The following is a 12469-nucleotide window of genomic DNA, read 5'->3' as shown; positions in this document are numbered from 1 at the left end:
ATGAACTGGCCCATTTAATCAAGTTTCTGCTTACTTTTTTCCTACAATTTATGAGTAAGAACTTCAGAACAAGCTAATAGGTGACTAGACAATACTACTCTTATTAGTATTATAATAATCTCTATAAAAGGGGCTAGAGAGACATCTAGGTAAAAAAAATTCAAGGATTTTTATCCTTGGAGGCTAGAGACAAGCCCCAGAATTATGGAACAAGGTTCTAGGGAAACTTGTCACTCTACAAATGTGGTTGTATGTCTGCTCCCCAAAGTAGCAGCTATACAAAGATTGCTGTTTTCAGTGCCTTGGAAGCTAATTCATACTTCAATTGCCTGGATTTGGGCATGGAGAACTGTATCCTAGAGAAGCTGAGAAGTAGCCTAGACTCCTAGGGCAGTCCTAAAATAAGATAAGGACAACAGAGGTCTTCCTGGACTGTGAACAGCTGTGGAACAAGCTTTATCTGGAGTAAGTGGGCAAATCCTACAGCCTGTTTACAATATATTTACCCAGTCATTATGGAGGACAGCTATTATTTGAGTACATTGGGGGTAAATTCTCTGTTTATGCATCTCTCATATGTAAATACATATTAATAAGAATTTCTTTCCTGATTTGATCTCTGCTGGAAGTCATAATTTTCAAAAATGGAATTTTTTTGTGAAAATGTAATTTCTGATTCTTTAGTTTTGTCAGAACAAATTTTCTTCATACAATTAAACATCACTATTATTGTGACTGTAGTTAGAACAACATGTTAAAATAATTGTGTAGTTGGGAACTCTCAAGTACATCTTAGTCCCGTGAGGAAGCAAGTTTAATTTGTTTACTTTCAAGATAAGTAAACTCTTGAAATCAAACATCTCACTTAAAATCTAATAGGATCACACGAGTGTGTGTTTTTTTTTTAAGAACTGTCATTGATCTCCACATAGTAGAAGTAACTGAGTAAAGAAAGAGAGAATATAAATGTAACTGCTAACCTATACAGTTTTATAAACCAATACTGCAGTAGTCAAAATCCTGGATTCTTAAAGAATCAATGTTCTCCTGATTTTGGGAAGAATTAACTAATTCGGAGTTGGACTCTTAGTCTCATGCCATTCATTACCAGCCTTGATCTTATGAGGATATACTGTGTCATTAATTATACAGTCCGTGTTACAGGCAACATTCGAAAATGTCAGATAAAGTTTTGGGGGGGGGGTTGGTATTTTTTCGAATATGTGAATGTCATTTTGAGTTTAGATTTTTGTGGTAAAAATACTGACATAGAGTCCTATTTGATTGCTTTTTCAGAATTCTTCTCTGGATAATTTGGTCCTTGTGTCCAGTGTTTCGTAAACCCTTCTTTCTCCTAAGTATTTCAGCTGTAGCAAATGGGAATTACAGCTTTAGGGTCAATTCTTTATTCAGCTTACTTAAGAAAAATAAAATTATACATTGATTTGAGAAAATAAGGGGCTAATGAATAGAGAAATGTTTTTCATGTCTCAGAAATAAAGTAATCTGGTTATACATGTGGTTTCTCACGGACTCATTATCCTCCTTAATCAGGAAGTGTTGACACCAGAATCATGGTTGATCCCATTCTTCTTCAACTCCTAACTCTACCAAAACCAAACCCTCTCCTTTACTTTTGGACAAAACAATAACCTCTTACTCACTGCAGGCCATTTAGGACCTTTCAAGATTTCAACTTCATGTTTGAGGGGGAAGAAAAGGAATTAATTACTTTCAGATCAATGTGTTTTACTGATCACTGTTACATTAATTTTTAAGTAGCATAGAGATGTAGGAGATAAGTAATATAGGGTCAGCACTATTTAAAACAATGATAAATTTCTTTAAAATTACCTTGTGTTAGAAGTAAAAAAAAGTCCCATATTTATTTGGCACCAGATCAAATGTTTTGCTTTTTTTTCCTCACAGGTTCATTTCAGTCCTTGTATGCTTCCCAGCAGTGTATTATATTAAAAAAGTAAATCTTCTTTTCCGTTCTTTTTGCATATTATAGTCTGTATGCTTGATGACATCCTGTCATACACCAGTATTTTATTTTGTATATTCTTCATAATGTAATCAGGTTTTTATTGCTAGGCTAGCTTATTCTTGTTTCTGGCACTACTTGTTACTATTACCAGTTCTCAAAGAATGCAAATAAATTTTAATATTAGCTTAAACAAATTACAACTGGGAAAATAAGTATGTTGCCAAAACTACAAATAATACATTCCACAACTGAAGATAAAGGATTTTTGTCATATGCTGGCTTGAATGGACTGTATTAGCAGTTCCCTTTTTAGAGCTGGGTATAGAGAATGCTCCTGGTGATTACTTCTAGAGTAGCTATATACCCATCTCAGATCTGCCTCAATTTGGAATAATGTATCTGAAGACAGTCAGAAGTTTTGCCAAGAGAGTTGATAAATTCAGCCAAATCCTGGGTCATTAACCAGGTCATTAGCCAACCCTAGTTAAGGCCTCAGTTCTGACCAAGTGAGTAAGGCTCAGGCATCAATTCCTTAAAAGGGCAGTCTGAGGACACCTAAACTAGAGTGGATGTCGGTGCCACCTAATAAAATCGTCTACGAGTATAATACATCCTGGACTTTTTGTTCTTTCCTTTCTTTTTTTTTTTTACTCTTTATTTCTCTAACTCTTTCCTTTTCTGATTTTTTTTATCTTTTTTTTATTGTTCTTTATTAGACCCCATAGTAGTGCCCACAAGTGTTATATAACTACGCTGGAGGAATTTAAAACTAAGAGCAAACATCTGTGATTATACTCACTAGACTTAAATCTGTAACTGGTCAAGAATTATCCTAATCTCTGAGTCATTTTAAAACACAATTTTGTTGTTAATTATAAAAATAATACAGAAGTAATATTTCAAGGGGAGAGGAGGCAGGTAGTGTACTGTGAATTAGAAGCTAGGGATTACACATTTAGTCCCACCATCAAATCCTGATTTATTGACCCAGAGTTTCAGAAACTTAGTAGAACTTTGGTAGCTATAAAGACCCAGAGAGGATGGAGCCTGTCTCACACACCTTCCCTTGACACCCAAAATTCATATTTCTACCACTTACTAGCTGTGTGATCTAGGGCAAGCTACTATAGCTCTCTGTTCCTCCTTTCCTCATCTGTAAAATGGGACTAATTATATTCCTTACCTCATGGAGGAGTTGTAAAGAAACAAGAACAGTGTCTGACACATAGTTACTGCCTAATAAATGTTAATTATTGTTATGTTACAATATTGTTTTGTAATATTATTGTATTCTATGATAGCTCTCTTAGGTTTGTATCTGTATCAGTATTCAGGAAGAATTTACAAAATTCCTGCCCTAATGCTTCCATCACTTAAGGGAATATTGATAACAATCAGCCTTATATTTTTACCTAGGGTGTAATTGGATTCATATAAGTATCACTTTGGTAAATCTTTCTAATTTTTTCCTTAGTAAAGGTATATATGATATGATGAAAATAATAATAATAAATGATATTTACTAAGTGTTTGCATTGTGCCAAGTGCTGTTCTTAGCACTACGTACATTGACTCATTTAATCCTTTCCACTGCCCTATGATATGCAGGTACCTTTTACTACAGATGAGGAAACTGAAACACAGAGAAGTTATTTGCCTCTGCCTAGTAAGTGACAGATATGATATTTGAACCTCCAACCCAGGCTCTTACCTATTCAATTAGTGACAATATAGCATACTGGTGAAAAGCACAAATTCTAAACTCAGGACACTTGAGTACTCATCTTGAGTCTAACACTTATTAGCGGTTGGAACCTGTGGGTAGGTTACACAACCACTCTGTGCCTCAGTTTCCTCATCTGTAAAATGGAATTCATTATAAAGCTTACCTCAACAAAGTTATTAAAAGTATTAAATGAAAAAAAAAAAGGGGGCTTCCCTGGTGGCGCAGTGGTTGAGAGTCCGCCTGCCGATGCAGGGGACACGGGTTTGTGCCCCAGTCTGGGAAGATCCCACATGCTGTGGAGCGGCTAGACCTGTGAGCCATGGCCACTGAGCCTGCGCGTCCGGAGCCTGTGCTCCGCAATGGGAGAGGCCACAACAGTGGGAGGCCCGTGTACTGAAAAAAAAAAAAAAAAGTATTAAATGAATTAACATATCTAAAGCACTTAGAATGGTGCCAGAAGCATCACTTAATATATGTTGACCACTATTTCTGTGTGCTTTTATGTATGGTGCTGAGATTTTACCTCTTTTTTTAACATATCATTTCATCATGAGCATTTCCACATATCCTTAAAAATTACAAACCATACCTTTAGATGGCTGGCTGTAGTGCTAGAAGGTTACTGTCAATCTCCAGCTGAGTGCTTAGTAGGGAGATGGCTTGGCCAAGCTCAGCAGGTTGGGGTCAAACCAGGAGCTCTAGGATCTGGGTGGAGAAATGACAGGGCATTGTCCTGCAGGAACTGATGCTTAGGATATGGGCAAGCCTAAGGACCAGAAGATCTGAGAACACAGACCACTAGCAAGAAATGGATCGGCCAGTGGGTCATTTTAGAGAACAAGTGGTTGTTGAATTTGGAAATCCAGCTGAAAGAGAAAACATGGAGAGCAAGAAGCAGAAATGAAGATTAAATAGAAAATGAAATTTAGAAATCTTGTATACTTACTCATTGCTGCAAGAATGTACTGTCAGACCAGCCTGTAGGTTGTAGCTGCTTTTACCTGTTTTTAACCGTGTGAGGGGCTCTTCCTCAGGGTACTTTATGATAATTATTGAAGGGTAATATTTCCTACTTGATTGAAATATTTTAAATTCCATAATAGTAATTTTTTAAACTTTTAAGTGAGTCAGTTGACAGTTGCTGAGTTGAATAATAAAATGGTTGAAGCTGAGCTGCGAAAGAATTCTGCATGTCCTCTATTTCTAGGGGAATAGAAAGAAAATGTGAATGCATATTCATATAGATTTCACTGTCTGTATTTTTGATTAATTTTGATTGCTAAATAAATAATTAATGCCGTTTCTTGAGGAAAATTATTCTATCTTTTTTAGTTTCTGTTTTACTATTAAAAACAGCAAGCTTTTATTTGGCTTTGTGGAAATAAACAGAAGCCGCCTAAATGAGAACAGGCAGAGGCTATTCAGAGCTTGCCATAGCAAGGGAGTCAGCCATCACTACTTGCGTCGGCAGAGAACTTAAGGCACGCAGGAGAATTTGAAAGACGTGTAGTGGAAAAAAGGGAAGGCTTCAAGTATGTTCATATGTGACTAGAAATTTGGAGGTGGGCTCACTAGAAGCAGGGCCTCTCATGTGATTGGTTAGGGGAGGATACTTGGCTTCGTCTAATTGGTCCTACATTGGAAATGCGGGGCGGGGCGGGAGAGTGCGGTTTGAGCAAAAATTGGGGAAGCTGACAATTACAAAGTCCTTGCTACAGAAGTCAGTTGCTACAGAGGTTATATTTGGCTTCCTGGACTAGGTGCCACAGATTGTGGGTCAGGATTCTAAATATTTTGGGTAATGATCTAGCTGTTATCTGTTGTCCATTTGTATGTTCAGTTTCTCAACTTCATTCATTGAACCGAGGGAAAGTGTCTTCTTAAAATGGTCACTCTTATTAATCTTTATCAGGAGAATGATTTTTTTCAAGTCAGGGGTTTTTACAAAGAAACTAAGTAATCATTAATAATATTTATTTCTGTTCCCCAGAATTAAAGAAGAGCAGCAAGCGTGAAATCAGTTTTCAACGAAACCTTACATAGGCCCTTTTTTTTCAATTATGCAGTATTTATTCCTAAAAGATTGTATATTGTAATGATTTAATATTAGGTATATAATGCAATGAACAAATGTTCTATCATGCTTTAATGCCCTGTGGATATTGTAATTAGAATTTTGATTAATGACTTAAATAGACTTTTTTCCAAATTATAATTAAATGTTTCCTGCTTTGTTGTTTTAAAAGATAGTTGGCTAGGTACCCCCTTCATTCCACCAAAATGTCTTTAGTAATTATGTAAATCTTCAGGTTCATTACAAGGAATTTAGATAAAGAGATTATTTTTTATTTAAGGCTTAGGAAGTACTACAGCATGTGTGTCTAATTATTTCAAGTCTTTGCTTCACTGAACTGCTTTTTTACATCCTTAACTGTTCTTCAGTGTCCAACTTTCTGAAGGTTGCAGTTGTAAAAAGAACCTTAAACTTAAAATTTCAACTCTAAGCAATTGGATTTCGTTTTAATGTAAATAAACCGTACAGGTGTTGCCTTGGGTAATTCACAGCAGGAAACCTTTTGGGAGTCTTTCTGCTAAGGATGGAATCATGACAATAGTCTTGAGCCCTTGGGCTCTCTAGTCACTGTGAGAGCTAAAACCTAAGAGGGAATAGAGAGGCCTTCATTAATCAGCAGGTGGAATTCCATTTAAATGAACCTGGGAGGACCACAGAATTGCCATATTAGATCTAAGTCTCTTGAAATTGGAAGCCAAATTATGCAGAAATGGACAATGGTAGGCTTCCTCTTTTCACTCTTGTAGACAAATCTGTATCTGGAAGCAATGGAGGGTATTTTCTTTCATTCCGAAGCAGTGGAAGGTCAACTTGCTTTGACCTTCTGCCATCACTGTGTTTGGATGCAGAGTAATAAAATTTAGCTTTCTAAATATTTCTGACCTGTAGGGGTTTATAAATTATTATAGTTTTGGAGTAAAGAGCATTTCCCAAGACTTGTACTCTGGTTGCCGGATAGGCTATATTGATAGGTTTCTTGCAGTCATGACCAAAAAAGTATAATATATTCTGTGGGCTAGGATACAGGAATACCTTTTACATATATGTTCCTCATAAAATGGAATTCTGCCTGTTATTTAAATAACGGAGAAACCACGTTTATAATTCTTACAGATGTTCTGGTAGACCTTTTGTTGAAACATAGTCACACAATTTCTAAAAAATAAGGAACCAAATTTTTAAAAATCAGCTTTTGCAATTACCAGTAACACATGTAAATACAGGTGGCAATAAGTTGGTCTTCATGAGACTCCATGCAGGAGTAATAGCTCCAGTTACTGTCACAAATGTTTGTAATTGTATCCATTGCTGCCAGACAGTAAATGCTTTTTAATATAGTCAGGCCATAAATGTACATGCTGCTGTTGTTTAAACAAAATACAATTTTCAGCAAATTTATCCTTGAAACACCTGCTGTAATCAGAAAGAGGTGAATGCTATCAAAATAAACTGCCTAAATTAACTAGACACACATACATTTTTAGAGCAGCCGGTGTGATTACTCAACTGCCACGTCGTCTCAGAGAATGAGGGGAAGTATTCACTGATGGACTTTTACAGGCAAGCTTTCTTTAAGGGAGGCTACACAAAACAGAATACCGTTTTGGATTTTTGTGTTATTTTTAAAATATGGTGTTATTTGGTGGACTTTAAGTTGTATTCTCAAGGTCAACATTTTGTTTTCCTTTGTAGCATGTAGGTCATGGACAGGGTTGTGGGAAAGAATACTATGCTTAAATTATACATTTGAAAATACTGCATAGGGGTGTAGAAAAACCCAGCCATCCTTAAGCAACTGGAAATGATTTTCAGCTGCTTTTGTCCCAGTCTTGTTGAACATTCAGGGTATTCTGTGTTTAAAGTTAGTTGATGATGCCTTCCTTCCTATTTACCCTGAGCATGATAAATGTTTCAGCTGGATCCGTAAAGGTTTCATTTATCACAAGTTGAAATAGGAGAACAAGTGTTTTTGCTTTAGAGATTACCATCATCTCTAACTAAAGAGCATCAACAGTGGTAGATTTTTAAGGAAATAACCAATAAAGACTGCATGTTATGTAAATGCTAAGGAGGAAAGTTACTAATGCCTCACGGTAGATATACCTCAAATAGACATTTGTGATTGAGAGCATTGAGTTAATATACATTGATTATAATTGAAATTTCTAGCCTAAATACATCATTATTACAAAGTATAATTTCATGTTTCCTTTTACTTAATATAAAATATGAATTGAAGCAGAAACCATGTATCGTATGGACCTCCCTATAAAGTGCACTTTTTAATTGCCTTGACTCATTTTTCCAATCAACAGTATTAGAGCGGTTCTCACTATCAGAGTGTTTTATTACAAATTTCTTAATATTTGGACAAATTGTTACCCCCATAGTCTTCTTCCCATTATATGTGATTGTTTCTTTAGGCCAAGGTAGTGACTTAATGTTTCTTAGTTCTTCAGATATGGAGATGACTCCATTTTTTCAGTTTTTGTTTTTTGAGTATCAGTATGAGATCAAAGTTTTGATTAGTAGATTCTCAAAGTTGAGAGGGACCGGCGAGGTCATCTCTTCCAGCTCTCCACCATGGTTCCTCAGCATCCTGTGAAACAGTGACATTCTGAGTCAGCCTAAGGGTGTTCCTGCATTCTCAGAAGGCCCCCAATCTCTGCCTTGCCAAATCTCTTCTCAAGGCTTGCAATGCCTTCTAAAGTCTGGAAAACCTCGCCCGGAAGATTTGTGTGGCCCATAGAAAAGGGGTGTGGATAGAATAAGCATGAATAATAAGTCTGAGTCAACATGTGAAAATGCTTAGTAGCAGATGGTAGTAAAGATAATTTCTGAGCACACATTAGAAATGTAATCATTTTACTAACAAGGTATTTTATGGAGAGATTATGGATCTCCAGTTTCAGTTCAATTACAGGCAGGTGTGAGAATCCCAGTGATTGTTATCATAGCCTTTGCTTACCCTCTATGCACACGTATTATTTTTGTCTACAAGAACAATATCTAGAAAGCAAGAACTTTCCCGAGGAAACATATGTTTCCAGCTTGATTGCCACACCCCCTGCAACAAACACACACATACAGCATACAGCACACGTACATACTGAACTCTTCCTAGGTCGTATGTCTAGTTCTTTGAACACTTATGAAGAAAAATCATGCTCTCACACCACAAAGGTGTATACCACAGAAGACTTAAAGCTGCTGACAATTAAAGAAAAATGTCACATTTAAAAATTTAGGAAAGCCACACTCTGCAACTATCCTGCAACCTGATGGGCATTTTTCATTAAGAAAGTAATCTCATGAAAAAGTTACTTAATTTAATGGACAGTCTCTCTCTTTCTCTCTCACACGTACACACACACAAATACACACATAAATGTGAGCAGTGATGAAGCTGCAAATTAATCTAACAATTAGAACAGGAAGAAGAGATGGCAAAACTGCTTGTGCAAAGTGGCAAAAGGAGGGAATACAAATAATGTTCTGTCATTAGAGAAAGGAGTGTTCTGGGTAGAGGAGGGAAATATGCTGCTCATATCCTTGCAAAGAGAATGATAAATTATTGACCTGTCCCCAAAATATTTGCTACAGTGAACTTAGACATATGCAACTCCTTCTATCAAGCTGTCTTCTCTGCCTCTTTCATTTAACCTGATTTCTTGCCAGCAGATTTCCAGAGAATTTTATCATTCACTGTGGATGGAGTATTAAACGTGTCACAGGAACATCAGTATTCCACAGTGAAATCTTGAGACTGATCACTTTGGGACTGCAGCTCACCCTTGGCCCTACCTTTCTACCACTGCAGCTACAGTTATCATTTTAATAACTAAGTCTGTCTCCCTGTGGTTAAAACAGAGATGAATTGTCCAGATCCCCTTCCAAACAAGGACTTGCCGCCCAGCTGCAGAGTGCGGTCAGCAGACAACCTCCAGCTGTCTGCTCCGTCAGTGCAGAGCTGCCTAACTCAAGGTTGTGCCCTTCCAGGGGAGCCCACATCTGGCTTATGTGAGTTGTTTATAGTTTGTGACTTAAATAATGCTGATTTGAAAAGTCTTGAAGTGTCTTTTGGGAAACGTAAGTACACCTTTCTCCTGCAGTTTCTGCTGAGAGTGAAATTGCTGGGTCATAGTGTCTGCATATTTGAAGTGGTTATACAAATTTATACTCCTAGCAGTATCTGAAAGTTCCAGTTGCTCCCCGTCTTCATCAACATTTAGTATTGGTTCAGTCGTTTTTATTTTAGTCATCCTGGTAGGTTTGTTGTGATGTCTCACTGTCATTTTAATATGCATTTTCCTGATGACTGATGAAATTGCGCCCCTTTCCATATGTTTATCTGGCAATTGGATATTCTCTTTTGTCTTTTGCTATTGGCTTATCTGCTTTTTCTTTTGATTTATAGAAGTTCTTTATATACTCTGGATATGAGTCCCTTGTCAGCTATATGTATTGCAAATATCTACTCTTTAGCTTCCTTTTCACTCTTATTGGTGTATTATGATAAAGGCGGCTTAATTTTAATATACTCAAAATGATCTCTTTTGCGGGGAGTGGAGTATGGCTAATATTTATGTTTTAATCTTTGTTTAAAGAATCTTCGTTTACTCTTTATTTAAGTCTATGTTTAAGAATCTTTGCTTCCCCCGGTGTTATGAACATATTCTCCTGTTTTCCTTTTGATGCTGTATTGTTTCACCTTTTGCAGTGAGATCTGCAGTCCATCTAGCATTTATTCTTGTGTACAGTATGAGGGTGTGAGGTAGAGCTCAAGATTTATTTGGTTTTCGTATGTATATGCAGCTGACCCAGTTTATTGAAAAGGTTATCCTTTTACCAGTGCTCTGCTTTGTCATAAAAAGAGAACATGCTTGTGAGGGTCTGTATCTGGACATTCTGTTCTATTACATCGGGCTATTTGTTTCAGTGGTATCTTTTAGATTTTCTTTTCTGTTTATTTGTTGCTGTTATATAAAAATACATTTCTCTGTGTGTGTGTATTTGTATACATCTTCAGCAAACTTGCTAAATTCACTTATTCTAACCGTAAGCCTGTAGATTCTTTTGCATTTTCTGTGTATACAATTATATCATCTGCAAATAACATCAATCTCATTTCTTTCTTTACAAGCTTATCCCTTTTATTTCCTTTATCTTGCTTGAAATACCTAGTCTGTGTTGGATATAAGTGACATTAGCAGGGGGAAAGCTTTCAGTATTTCAGTTTTACCATTCAGGATGATGTTAGCTTTATGACTTTCACAAATATCATAAGGTAGATTAAGGAACTTTCCTTTGGTTCCCAGTTTGCTGAGTTATTGTTATGAATGGATGTCAAATTTTTTCAAGTGATTGTTTTTTTTTTTCCTTCATCTATTGAGATGACCATTTGACTTATCTCCTCTTTTTTTCTCTCTTGTTATGGTGGATTATAATGGTTGATTTTTTTTTTTTACTCTCTCCATTTTATTGCTAAACAATCAATATATTTGTTAACAAGCAGTTGACTTTTATGCAATAACATGTATTGTTTGTATGTCAGGCCATAAATGTTATCATTTACAATATAGCAAGGCAAAACCAAAACACAAATAAATGAATTTTTGTTAGAACAAAATATATTAAATATATTCAATAAAAAAGCAAAGTGTTTCCACAAAAAGAACTTTTACTCCCAAATGAGAAAGAAAATTGAAGCATGAAAAAAGCTGAGGAAGGAGAAGGAGGTAGGCTTAAAGCAGACACAGTTTGTCACTGGCTGTGAAAGTTTATGGTGCTGGTTTTTGTATGAACATATGTCTTCAGTTGTCTTCGTGTACTTGGCAGCAATTCCAACAAGTGGAAATGCTAGATTGTATGGTAACTTTATCAACTTTTTGAGGAAATACCAAGTGTTTTCCACAGGGGCTGTACCATTTTACATTCCTACCAGCAAAGAATTTAGGATTCCAATTTCTCCACATCTTTGTTAAAACTTGTTAATTTCCTTTTCCTTTTTTTAAAAAAATCACCTTCCTAGTGGATATAAAGTGGTATTTCATTGTGGTTTTAAAACTCTTCCCTGATGACTAATGATGCTGAGTATCTTTTCAAGTACTTGTTAACTATTTGTGTATCTTCCTTGGAAAAAATGGCTGTTTGAGTCTTTTACTCATATTTTAAATTGGGTTATTTGTCTTTCGTCTTGCGTTATAAGAATTGTTTATATATAATGGGTACTATCCCATTATCAATTATATGATTTGTAAACATTGCTTCCCCTTCTGTGGGTTACCTTTTCACTTTTTTGATGGTTCCCTTTGAGCCAAAGATTTTAATTCCAGTGAAGTTCAACTTATCTGTGTTTTCTTTTGTTGCTTGTGCTTTTGATGTCATAATTAAGAAGTCCTTGTCTAATCCAAACTCATGAAGACTTACACCCATTTTTCCTCCCAAGAGTTTTCTAGTTTCAGCTCTTATATTTAGGTCTTTGATTCATTTTGCATTAATTTTTACATTTTGTGTGAAGTACAGGTCCAAATTCATTGTTCTGAATATGGATATCCAGTTGCCTCATGACTATTTGTTGGAATGACTGTTCTTTTCCCATTGAATGGTCTTGGCCCCCTCGTTGAAAATCAGTTGACCACAGATACGTGGGTTTAATAACAGTATTACTCATAATAGC

General features: G+C 36.0%; 1 protein-coding gene across 1 annotated transcript in view; it reads left to right on the top strand.

Moving 5' to 3' along the window:
• The window catches only part of IFT57 (intraflagellar transport 57), a 60101-nt gene that overhangs the window by 34512 nt on the left and 13120 nt on the right, over positions 1 to 12469 (top strand). The window lies entirely within an intron of this gene.

This window comes from Leucopleurus acutus, assembly GCF_964270905.1.
Source record: "Leucopleurus acutus genome assembly, chromosome: 5".
NCBI lineage: Eukaryota > Metazoa > Chordata > Mammalia > Artiodactyla > Delphinidae > Leucopleurus > Leucopleurus acutus.
The sequence above is the reverse complement of the archived record's forward strand: the minus strand, read 5'-3'. Positions and strand labels throughout refer to the sequence as shown.